Raw genomic sequence first — 12,516 nt, 5'->3', positions numbered from 1 at the left:
ATGCTTTTGCATCCGCGCTTGAACAGTAAAAAGAAGGTTTTGGTACTTGTTACTAGAGTACAGCTGAGAACTTGCGATACTATCACAAGCTTGATTTTGGCATTATGAGTCCGAGGCTCAAATGTGTTAAATGGAGGGCCCAGAGAAGTTGAAAAGCCATTTGGAATGGTGATGGGTGGGTACCGCACACGTCGTAACAGCAAGAATGTTGTTAAAATTGGAAACCAAGGCCAGCCTTCAGCATCAGCCGGTTTTGAGGAAAAGGGCCTGTCAGATCCAGGAGTTTGGGCCTTATTATGTTTGTCTTGAACTTGCCTGGGGACCGTTGCCCAGTGCTGATCAGAAGTGGTGTGCAGTTGTTCCAGAGCGGACAGAGTGCAAAACCGTGGTAAGTGACTGATCCCTGGAAGTGCGAGAGGGTGAGAAGAGATCTTTGGCTCATAGTTAAAATGTGCTCTTGCAGCCAAGTTAGAGCAAGCCAAGAAGTTGCTTTTCCACTCTAATCTTTTAAGACGACCTGCTCTACTTCGCCCTGAGATGGGCTAGGAATCTGTAGGCAGAGAGATGGTAGCTTTTGAAGTACTTGACCTTGAGCGGAGGAGAACATCTGACTGGCTTTAGTCTTCGTTCCTGTTTGAGGGCTGTGACCGATGACCGTTTGTCGCTGTGTCTGTTTTTCACTTTGGGGATGTGTTTTAGAAAATGGTGAACTGTCAGCTTTTTCTGACAGGATAACATTTTAAATTCAGATTTCATTTCAAGTTTTTGAAGGGCTGAACTGGATTTGAGAGGTCTGATGGAGGTACCAGAGCACTTAAGTCCAGTGATTTTTTTTTTTTTTTTAATTATTTTTTTGTCAGCGCCTGGGTTTGAACAGACAGCTGACCTCTGTACTGATGGGTGTTGCTGATAGAGGTTTTTCAAACGTGATCAGTAACATGGGTAAGGACAAGGGGCCCTTTAAGAGTCTGAAACATGACTGTTCAAAACAGTAATTGCAGGATAGGTTAGTTGAAGCAGACTGTTAGAAGGATTCAGAAATAGTTTTCTCTCCATGCAGATTCCTTGCACAATTTTAGTTTCATCACTGTCGATGAAAAGCCTTGCCACGAGCAGGGGCTTTCCTAATATTCTCGGTACTTCAGCGTTTCCGTTTTCTTCATGCCTTTTGTGCTACCTGTGCAACACGTTTTGTAGAGCTACTAATTTAAATAGTAGATTCATGTAGGTTCCAAGAGCTTGGAGTTTGGTACAGCGTGAACACGGTGAGATCTTGTTCCCGGTTGGAGTACGTAGCTCGTCCGCTAATTGGAAGCGGTAAGAAAGGATGTTCCTTTTCAATGCTTGGGAGAGATGGACAACAGTCGAACGTTGTCTCACGGTGGGCTCTTTAGAATATGGTTTGTCAAACTCTGAAGGGTCTGTCAGAGCTGTAATCTTAAATATTACACATTACCTTCTACCTGTAAGTCCCTGACATCTCCCCCAGCCCTATCCCGAGCACGTGGATCCTGCCTACACCCCTGCCTACCCTACCCGCCTTGTTTCTCACAGAATTGGAAGTATTGTCACTCTTGCAGAGTTGAATTTTGTTCACGGTGTTGAGACGCTTTGTGTCAGCTCTGCGGGAGACTGTTGTTTTGTAATCTTGGGTAGGGCTGCATAGCTTCAAGTAGATTAGAGGCCATAAGTATGGATCCGGACGCTCAAGCCGTTTTCCCTTCACTGAAGGCGAGTGGAGTAGAAGGGGGATCCCAAGGCAGTTAGAACACGTTGCGTTCTGGTGCAGCGTTCGGTTCAAGTTCTCTCTCTTTGCAATTGCTGAGCGAAGAATCTGATAGTGTTCCTTCTCTCCTTAACGCCAGTTCAAATTCCACGGAAAGTTATTTTTTTAAGCACCTCGGTGCCGTATTATTTCCATTGAGGCAAGTGGAGGTGAAGAAACGTTTTCTACAGGTGCAACATCGCTGTACCTGTCAATATCCTTTCCATACTTGAACCGTAGGGCTTCATACTGTGATGTGGAAACTGGAAGCTGACAGAAGTTGTCAGCCACCGCAACAGGTAGCGAAACCTTAATTTTTTCCCTGTTTAGCTATTTTTATGTTTGTTGTCTCTGCACTAAAAGACATTCCTTAAATTTGGGCAATGGAGCTTGAAGTATTCAGAGGACGGCTATGAAGAAACATGGAGAAGTGCTAAGTGCTCCGTTCCGAAAGGGTCGTAGGTCTCACATCAAAAAGGGGAATATGCACGCTGATTTTAACGGCTCAAAGGAAGCCTGTGGCAGAACCGTGAGTGGAAATTCGGCCTTCCGCACTTGGATTGTGACAAAATCCAAAGTAACGCTTTCTATGTGATGCGCATCCGTGTCTTTCGTACTGCCTTGTATTTCCTTTTTTCTTCAGGAAATAGCCGGGCGTTCAGATGATACCCTAGAAAGAACAAATTCCACTGCAATGCTGCACAAACCGAGTCAAGGAGTTTCTCAAACAGAGTTAGGATTTGCAGATATGCAGACCTAGTTTTTTAACAGCTGAGCCTTTTTTCTGTACTCAATACTGTATCATATGACGCTTTTGGACTTTGTGAGCCAAAAGATCAGTCTGCATGGTTTGATCCTCCAGGGTCCTTTTACTGTCATTAGTCCCTGTATTAAATCATGTCTTGCATCTTGCAGGTGGTTATCTGATTTGTACTTTGATAAACCTGGATCAAGTTCAAATATTGGTACGCAAGCTAATTATTTCCGAAGTCTCTTTGCAAAGACAGCCAGCTGCGTCACAAATCTGCTGTTAAATTGGGGAGCGCGGGGCAGAGGGAGAGCAGAAGGAAAAACGCCGTTATAGTTACATGTGCGGTTTGGAAAATTTTCCAGACTTCCCTGTTTGTGTAGTCGCTTTCGTGACACACTGTGTATTAGTAAACACACGGTTCGGTATGGCACAAAATATTGCTCCGTAAGGAAGCGAGAGTGCCTCTCCAGGTCCTGGTGGAGCGACTGCCTAGCAAGGGGCTGTAGTCTGGCGTCTTTCCACCTCCGTCTACAGGTAGTACCTGGAGCAAAGTGCGGTTATTTGCCCCAGATCACTTACCCTCAGAAGCTGTGAACTGTTGGTATAGCAGGGCAAAGGAATTGCCGTGGCTGTGGCCTGAGAATCTAACGGTTTGCTTAACTAGATGTGTTGGAATGAAACGGGGCACAAGCGGGCTGCGCGTGTGTCTGTGTGCTGTACGCGTTACCGGCCCCGGTGAAGGCAGAAATTGCAGTCCTCCAGCCAGGAGCAAGAATGGGTTTGTCCTTTCCAAGACCGGGAAGGTGCTGCAGACCGCAGGTGGCACCCAGCTCCGATGAAGAGGAGTGACCGGCACGCGTTGCAGATAGCGCAACCCGTTTTCCCGTGGGATAACACGCACAGGGATGATTTGTCATTTAAATCGGATTGTACGTTACAGAGAGGTACTTTGTTCATTTTAAGACTGAAGTAGCTTGAATTGAGCAAACGTGGCAGTAATGTAACAAATGGTCTAAGGTGATAGATGCTATTTATGTGCTTGAATTGATGTGGCTAGGACAATCCGGCGTTGTGTAATATTTCCAGCAGCAGCGCTCATGGCAGAGCTGGCAGCTACGAGTCGACGCTGTGATAGCAGGATCGGTTCGTAGGTGCTCGACAGAACATCTTACTGTAGGCTGAGCACGCACGTTACGTTACAAGGAGCAATTTGTTTATTCGAGTGTTGTATTTTGGGGCGCTCTGTGTTTAGGATAGATTCTGTGTCTACAGCGTGGGACTGACGAGCTTTGGAAACGGTTTGAAATTCCTTTTCTTGCCCCAGGAAGAGGGATGCGAAAGTATGACTGCCAGCCTGCTCTTAAGGAGCAAGCAAAAGAGCGCTTGCCAGCTCGTGGGTCCTCTCGTGCTCGACACCTGTGGAAAAGGCCAGTGGCCAAAAAAAGAAAGGCTGTATTCCAGTGTGATTCTGGTTGGAAGAAAGCTGAGATGCAGGAATTCAGTTTTGAATAATAGACATAATCGCCCTGAAGGGCTCAAATGAAAACCGAGGCCCTTTATATTTTACATGCTTGACATAAGCAGATGGAAGTCATATCGAGCATAACTACAGATTTATGTAAGCCAGGAAACATACTTTCTTAGGGAAGTGAGGGTCAGAGGGACTGCGCTGGAAAAATGCCTTGTGGTCTAACCTGGGGCAGCTCATAGCGTCCTCTCGTGGGAGCCGCTGCAGGCAGAAGAAATTCTCTTCTCTGTGAATTTCTGAAGTGTTAGGCTAGGAAGGGAAAAAGAAACGTGGAACTCGAACTCTGTGGGCGACAGCTTGACTCCTTTTTGTCTAGAAAATAGTTAAACGATAAAATCTTCTAATAGGAAAAGTCAGTTGCTTAGAAATATATCTAATAAAATACAAATGGTGGCCGTACTCTCTAGGCACGTTATTTCTCCTTTGAGGAAGAGTTTGGAATTGAAAGTTGGCAAAGAACTTCGTAGAGGTTTCGTATCCGTGTAGCCTAAACCTTGTCTTTTATCTTGTGGGTACGACTAAAGGGATTTGCCTTTTTGAGCGCTCGTGTTCTTTGTGCATTTTGTTAAAATCTGGCTGGCCAGTCTGTGTAATGAAACCAGATTTTTTTTTTATTTTTTTTTTTTAAGGTTCTGTAAAGCAGAGGAACTTAAAACTTGAGACAGCTTCTGAAAATGTTTTCATTTATGCCTAAACATGACGCTACTATTTAAACTTAAGATTGATTCTCAGGTCAAATTCCAATTAAATCTGCCTACAACACCATCCTTCCCGTGAGTTCTACATCATACCGTTGCCTTGGGTTTTTTTGCTGAAAGCCAGCCTTCTTTAAACACTTTCTGTTTCTTTTCTTAAATCTGTCCCTCTTGTTCATCAGTGTTCAAGCTGGGAATTGGGCTTTTTACCTTTTCCGTAGGTGTCCGTGTGGTTCGCATTACTTGCTAATTAAAATACTACATGCTTTTGACACTCAGCTGTTTGAAAATATTTCTGTTGCCTATTTCTAGGAATTTCTTTAATACGTTGCCAGAATTACAGTTGAGTCCCTAGGTCCTTACCAGCTTCTGTAAATAGAGAAGATCCCGCTTTGTCAGAAGGAAAGCAGTGAGGAGCTGGAACCAGGTCCCTTGATGCCAGAGGGGTGCCATTTGCAAAGAAGCCCTGGTTTTGGTCTGTAATGGCTGTGCAGTTCACGTTTTTTATTTAGTTACTGCTTGTATAAGTGCTTGCTCCAGAGAGTGCAGCTAATAGTTCTCTTTTATTTTGCAAAGTAAACAGCCTCAGATTAATTGGCTAATAAAAGCTTTGCTATGCTTGCATTTTTCCACTTTATATGCTATTCCTGGAAGGCTGAGAGATAAGGTTTGTTTGGAGATATTTAGAATAATGGTTTTAGCAATAAGTCCCCAGAGATTGACTATGCACATGACTGCAATTTTTTATCTGGTGACCTTTTCCCCTTCAGATGCAGATTATCTAGAGTGAACTAATTGTAGAAATCGGGAGAAAATAGGAGCAGCGATGCTTTAAAAGGCTTTAATTCAGCATACCTGCTTATTAATAGCTAGCCCCGCAGGTAATTCTGTCTCTCCCTGCTGCAGCGTGCCGATGTTGACGTGAACGTGTCAAAGCGGAACAGACCGTAGCTGACGGGCTGCGGGAGCTTGCAGCTTTGGCGTGTTTGCTTTCCAGCGCAGCCAACCCCCTTCAGGAATGGAACTGAAAATAAGAACAATCTGGCTTGGGAGTAAGTATATATCGTGTTATGTGCTGTCACGAGCTATTTGCTCTTGTGACAATTCAAACTTTGGATTCAAGATCTCTGTGGAATCAGGCTGACGTCTGGGAAGTGCTGAAATGCAAAAGTGAGGACTTGACCACAATATAGTCTTTTAAAAATCCTAAAGACAGGGGTAAACTAATTCTGATATTCTGGCCAAATGAAATTTGTTGGTGCTTTGGGCTTTTGTAATAGTTCTCCTCCAAGTTCTATGAGGCGAGACGATGTCCTTCTGGCCTGAAATAATGCAAAGCACGGATTGGTGGTGCGGGCCTGAGCAAAGGAGCCGTTGCGTGACTGTGCTGGTATTACAACGGCTGTCGGCATCCCTGCGTTTTTAACGGTTTCTGACTTTTCCTCGTTGCTGTTTGGACGAGCATCGCTATGACCTGCTGCGGGCCTAGGGTCAAACAGCATTTTCTAGTCCTCGTTGTGCAGGCTTTGTGGTCCCCTCTGAAAGAATTACTCACTTTTTTTCTTAGTATTCGCTCCTTTTCTGACCTGAAAAATGAAGGCAGATTGCCCAAATGAGCACCCAGCCTCACGATCAGTTACTGCGTGCCCCTTGATACGTAACTGTTAGGCTGCAGAACATGCAGTATGATCTAACTCGATTTCATTTACGCTGAAAGAAGACAGTGTAGTGAAGGTGCGTTAAATTAAACGTTTTCCCCCATGCATGAATGCAGATTCTTTCCTTAGCTAAGCTGGTGCATGGTAGTTGAGCCCAGAGCCAATTCCAAAGTTGTATCTTGGCCAAATCTGTTGATTTTTATGCTTCATTTCACTAAATTCATCCTTCCGGAGGTTCTCTGAAATCTTGAACCTGTGGACTCGAGCAGGAATTTTGTCACTGATTTCAGTGGGATAAGGATTTCATTTTTTTTTCTTTCCTTTCTCTCCTTCTTTCTAATGAGACAGGTTGAAGCCAGATCAGTTGCTGCTCCCTGGGGTGGTAGTCCTCTGTGGAACGTGCTGGTCTTCGAAGCCGTAACGCTGGGATGCTGAATCGGGCACTGAGTGACGAGGACATGTCTCCAGACTGCGATACTGGTGATGTGCTGAGAATAGCCAGTGACTTATGATGCTTTCTGTCAACTGCACAACACTACATGTGGTAATTCACTTAGAACATTGGCTTTAATTTCTGCTGTCTTAGTATATATAATTGTATATTATGTTACTATTGAGTAGTTTTGCACAGATGAGGATGTCAGTTTTGTATTCTTTTCAAGTCATTGGAGATGGAAGAAGCAGAGGCAAAATCGTTGGACAGTAATATACGAATTGTCCGAAGAGAGGGTTTTACAAGTTAGTAAGTGATTGAGGGTCTCAAAAAACACGTTGTGTGTTCACTGCGAGTTATATTTTCCAGTGGAAACTGAATATGTTCAAACAGTCTGAAAACCCTGGGAAAAGAGGATTCTGCCTAAAAAGTAAGCAGAGTTGGAGCAAGCTATAAGGGCCTAATTATGGATTTAGCTTACTAATTTAAAAATTCAATTTTGGGCAACAGTTGTTGTTCTTTCCACGCAGTGGACAGTGACTAGTTCAGTTATGAATACCTGAAGAAAGGATTTTTGTCTATCTCAAGCTCAGTACTTTCACTGGGCAGCCTGCTTACTTCCATTTTGATCATGATCAGCTCTCCTTCTGAGGATGTCAAGTAATTCAAGTATCACCTGCTATGAGTGGTTGAGTTCTTGTGTTGATACTTCTTATTTCATATACCCGTTTCTTTTTTTTCCCCTCAGTCATGATCCCTCAAGTCCTGTCGGTGACTGTGTCTGTGATTATCTAAGAGGAGGTATGCTGGCACTCCTTCACGGCCAGTGTCCTACCAAAGAACTAACAAAGCCAGTTTGGATTTTCAGTCGTTTGGAAATCGGTCCTTTGTGATGCTCAATGATTTTGATTTGCCTAATCTATACGGGGCTTGAGGATGTGTGCATGGTGTGAGGTGCAGAGTTGCAAAGCGTAAAGGCCTGAGCGTGTGACTAAATGCATTCTGTCTTCCCCAGCTTAGAGCAACGTATTTGTCTCTCGGAGGGCTCCTGAGTATCTTACTTGAACAATCTGCCTGAGGGAGCTATGTGCACCCTACTGAAGAGTAACGCTGCCTTAGGAGCCTGCAGCCTTCTGTTCCGATAGGATCAGCGCTAGAAAAAGAAGTTGTAAAGGAAGGTAGCTGCGTTGCACCAGCTCTGCCGTCTGCTGGCCGTCATAACGTGGAGTCCGTTCAGAGCGCTCACGGTAGGTTCTGGATCCACTTTTTATTGCTAGGTCAGCATAGAGCTGTTTCGTATGGGTCAGAGTCATTGTAACGTTCGTGTTAATTGAAACTTTTGTGCTATTGGGGGTATTTAGGATTACTCTATGTGGTATTTTTCAGAGCGGAGTCTCTGAGGCACTTTGAAGCGCTCTTCGTTCTGTAACCTTATGCCATATTTTTTTTTTTTTTTCCACAAGCTGGTCAAAAAAGAAGTAAGTGTCAGTAAGATAAGACAAACTTTTAGATTATTGATGACCGTGATATAATGAAGTTATCATTTTCTTATGGCACAGATTATTAATCGAATCAAGTAAAAAAAGCAAAATGTATTAATGCTTACTCCAAGCCTTTCTCTCCGCAACAGTCTGGGGAATGTTTTGCCCCTTTTTTTTCTTCTTCTCACCGTTTGCCTGATAATTTTGTAAGTGGCTGAGATGCAGATAGCAAAAACAAAACAAAAAAACCAACCAAAACCGTTCTTGTGCTTTTATCGCTACTAAATTTCACTTGCGAAGTGAAACCGCAGCTTATTGTATAATTTGCTTTCTTGTGTTTTCTGAAAATGGAGACACTTATGGGGTAGTGATGCGTAAGAGAAGTGTCTGTGATGGTCTGTGCGTCATTGAAATGCTGCTTTTGGATGGTAGTTAGCTAAAGAGAAGATGCAGGTTACCCTGAGGCAGCACAAAACGCCCTAACAATGTTGGGAACTGGAAAGATATGCCAGAGCCTTTCCAGGAACTCGTGTTTTGCGTGGTCAGTTAGAGATTTTAACCCTGAGTTTGTGTGCCTTGTAACTGATCTCCCTCTGTCTCCTTTAAAAAACTGAGGCCTCTCTGAACTTTACCAAATGAAGGTCCAAAATGGCTCGCGTAGGGAAGACTTGGCCAGGTGAGCGAGGCTGAGTGAATGAAGAGCGGCGTTCTTTGGTAACGACGGCTCCTGAGCGGGCCCGAGCCCAGGGAGCAGGTTCAGTTGGTAACTTGGAGAACCTGCCAGGTAGCCCTTCCCTCACCTAAAAATCCTGCAAACAAACGTATTTGGAGGTGTGAAACTTCTGAAGGGTAATCAGTCATTGTGGAGTCCATGTTTTGCAATGCTCTCTCCTATGAGTAGACCCATTCTATTTAGCAAGACTATTAAACAGATATTTGAACGTAACAGATATTAGGCTAACGTCTCTTGGGTTCTGGTTTTCTAACTTATTCTAAGGTTGTAATTGGCTCGCATGCTTTATCAAAGAAACTTATAAGAAATTAAGCCCTTCTTTCTCGTTATTATTCTTTAAGCTTTAGATCTCTACAGGTGACGATAATAACATGAATACAAATAATGTCCTAACCACTGGTCAGTATAATGCAGCTGAGTGTAAAAGGAAGGGAGAGCAGTGTTTAGGGCAGAAGACTGATATTAGAAATGCTAATAGTTGCTAGGAGCCAGCATACTGCTAACTGTGAACTGTTTACTTTGGAGAGAAGTACTGCCCTTACTCATACGTCTTCCTTTTTTAATACTTATTGGTACTAAAAAGCCCTCCATGCAGAAACTGAACTAATATTTGGCAAACAGGATGACTACAGCATCTGAAGCTCTTGAATGATACAAAGATTGTTTCTTGTTCCATGGCTTTGATCACAGAATCGTAGAATTGTTTAGGTTGGAAAAGGCCTTTAAGATCATCGAGTCCAACCGTTAACCCAGCACTGCCAATTCCACCGCTAAACCATGTCCCTGAGCACTGCATATTATACTGTGATTTGGAACAGTATACAGAAAAGAAACACATCTCATGCTGTATCTCTATAACGACTGCCAAAAATATTGAAATGATTTAGCAACAAACACTTATTTTTCTCCATAATGTAAGGTTTATAGCTAAGCATTCCAGCATTCTTGGTAGAATCCTTTCTTACTGTTTCTATCTAAATACTTCTGTTTTATGGAAGGAAGTTGAGCAAATAAACTGCTCGTCATCGTAGCTCTCCCTCTAAGTTTAGAATGTCCTTCAAGTTGCAAAAGAAATGCTCTGAGAGGTCAACTCTATCAGCTTTGTCTGAAGTTGATCACAGATTAAGCCCCCATAGCTTATTTTAGGAAGGCTTTTTGCTTTGTTTTGGCAACTTCTATTCTTCAGATGCTCTCTATAGACATTTCGATTGCGGGGAACGTTCATGTCGGCGTCAAATGGCCGTTCTATTCTTATGGCTGTCCCAAACCTATCTGGAGATACCGTTGTGCTGGGTACAGAAGTTGATCTGGAACAGTTTTTCTGCTTAAGCTTAATCGGTATTCACGCTTGCAGGCTGTGTTACCTTTTATTGCTGAAATTTGATGTTGGGATGCTGAATACTTTCGTGAACCCCAGGATAGGCTAACCTATGAGCAGTAGAAGCAGGAAAATATAGTGCTTTCGCAGAAGTAAAACTGTTTCTTAATGTGAAACTACGTAAATGTTAGTATTTCTGCCTGCATGAGCCACTGAAGGCCGACTGTGACGAAATTCAGCAGATGACTTGCAGAAGAGATGGGCTTTTGACTTGAGCAGTGGATGGCAGTAACACGGTATTGTTGGTAGGTAGCCACTAGCCAGGCGCTGCATTGCTGCTTCCAGTCATTTGTAAAGAGCTGTCCCGTTTGTTGCGTGTGAGGTCCTTTTTTCAGGGTGGTGTGAAATCAGCTGTATTTTTGGTTAGTTCAAAGCCATAACGAGATACTGTTAAACAACAGATTTTAATTAAAGAAACCCAGCTGTAAGTAGAGAGACCTCGTTTACCACAGTAGACAGGTTGCTTCTAGTACTGGCTCCCACTTTGACATCCACGTCCATCCATCAGGCTGGGGTCCCCGTCCCCGAACGCTACAGAAGAGCTCTAGGAGGGCGTATCTACAGCCGGGGTACCTTTTCTGCCTCCTCGCCACCATGGCCAGTGTCAACAACGCTCCTCGATACAGGTACGAATGCTGTTTTTCTGTGCATTTCCTTTGGGTGAGGGACGTATGGATGCATGAGGCTTCTGATGAAACTAGGGCATTCGTTTTGCCTTGGCAGAGCAGCAGTGAATAATTGCTGGTCTACCTAGAAGAGCTGTACACCTTTAAAAGCAATTCCATGGGCTTGTGAGAGAAATCTCCAGCACGCCAACTACTCACAGCAAATACCGTCTGCCCAGTGGCCGTCTTGTTGGAGTGCTTAGCTCTGTCCTTGTCCCAAGCAAGCTGAGCACGCGCTATGCTTTGTCAACCTGCGTTTCTGCGACTTCTGTATGAGAAGAATGCTCTGCGGCTGTTTTCCTTGACAAAAACAGCAGGTAGGGCAGACGAGACTTCAGTAATACCAGGCACAGCAACTCTTGAAACCCTGCCCCAGAGGTCAAGTCCTCATGTAAACCTTGGGGCGGTTTCTGATATTTGGAGCGTGAGGCAGCGGCGAATGCAGCAATTGGTGGAGGTAACGCTCTTCCCCTGCCCCTTCGAAGGTGGGGCAAGCATTGAGAACATGGCCACCGGGGGCGAAAGTCCGTGGACTTCAAGCTGAGAAAGCAAAGGTTACCCATGTACCTTTGCCCCATTTCTTTTCTTATTGATCACTTTGATTGTCAGATTTTTGTATCAAACGGTAAGGTTTTCATGGCGGACATCATCTTGTAGCGTGTGTACGTGTTTCACCTACTACAAAATACCTCTGAGCACTGCTAGGTTTCCAAGGCAGATGCTGTAATACAAATTATAATTCACATAGTTCTTCTGTGCCGAGACAAAATTTGAAATTGATTCTAGGTAACGGCATGCATGCAAACTATTGTATCCTGCATTTTGATGCAGATATCGAAACGATTTTGGAACCCAGTCACATAAAATCAAGTAAGCTTACATTATCGCTGGGAAAAAGAAAGCCCTCTAGCAACGATGACGTGTACGTTTCTGAATAATGTTTCTTGAATGTGGTGGCTGTGCTTCATGGACCGTATATGTACTTCACTTGCATGAGGGTGATTCTAGAACTTAGAGTTTATAGACTGATGTAAAACAAGAGGTGCATGGGTATTTCTAGGCTTCTGCAGCTTGACACTTGTCGGCCTTGTGGAAGAATCCAGGTAATTAGAGCCTAGCAGTACTTTCATGTGCTCGAGAGAAACAAATAACTGCTTCAGAATAGATTTTAAAATAAATTTATAAATAAATAAATAAATCGTTTTCCACTGGCCCCGTTTACATTAAAGAAGACAAAATTCTGCAACATCTTCGTCAAGTCTTTGGCTACAAAGACTATCTTTCAATAAAACCTTGTGCCTCTCTGAGAGGGCTGGAATCCTTAGAAGCGTTTTGGTTTAGAAGAAAAGGGAAGTGTGTTTGGAATTAAAGCAGAGAGCAACTTGATCATTTCATATGAAAAGGTAGAGATTGCAGGCGAAGAGTTCTG

General features: G+C 43.7%; 1 protein-coding gene across 1 annotated transcript in view; it reads left to right on the top strand.

Annotated features, from left to right (window-relative positions):
- The window catches only part of COX18 (cytochrome c oxidase assembly factor COX18), a 34,273-nt gene extending 22,064 nt beyond the window's left edge, over window positions 1-12,209 (top strand). The window contains exons 7-11 of the transcript XR_015700058.1: window positions 5,646-5,791; window positions 6,746-6,941; window positions 7,846-8,077; window positions 10,931-11,048; window positions 11,146-12,209. The gene's annotated coding sequence lies outside the window, so the exon portion shown is untranslated. The remainder of the gene's footprint in view (window positions 1-5,645; window positions 5,792-6,745; window positions 6,942-7,845; window positions 8,078-10,930; window positions 11,049-11,145) is intronic.
- Window positions 12,210-12,516: the final 307 nt, after the last annotated feature.

This window comes from Nipponia nippon, unplaced genomic scaffold (assembly GCF_047370975.1).
Source record: "Nipponia nippon isolate SJK-2023a ecotype South Korea unplaced genomic scaffold, ASM4737097v1 scaffold_6, whole genome shotgun sequence".
Lineage (NCBI taxonomy): Eukaryota > Metazoa > Chordata > Aves > Pelecaniformes > Threskiornithidae > Nipponia > Nipponia nippon.
Note: the sequence above shows the minus strand (reverse complement) of the source record. Positions and strands in the feature narration are given on the sequence as shown.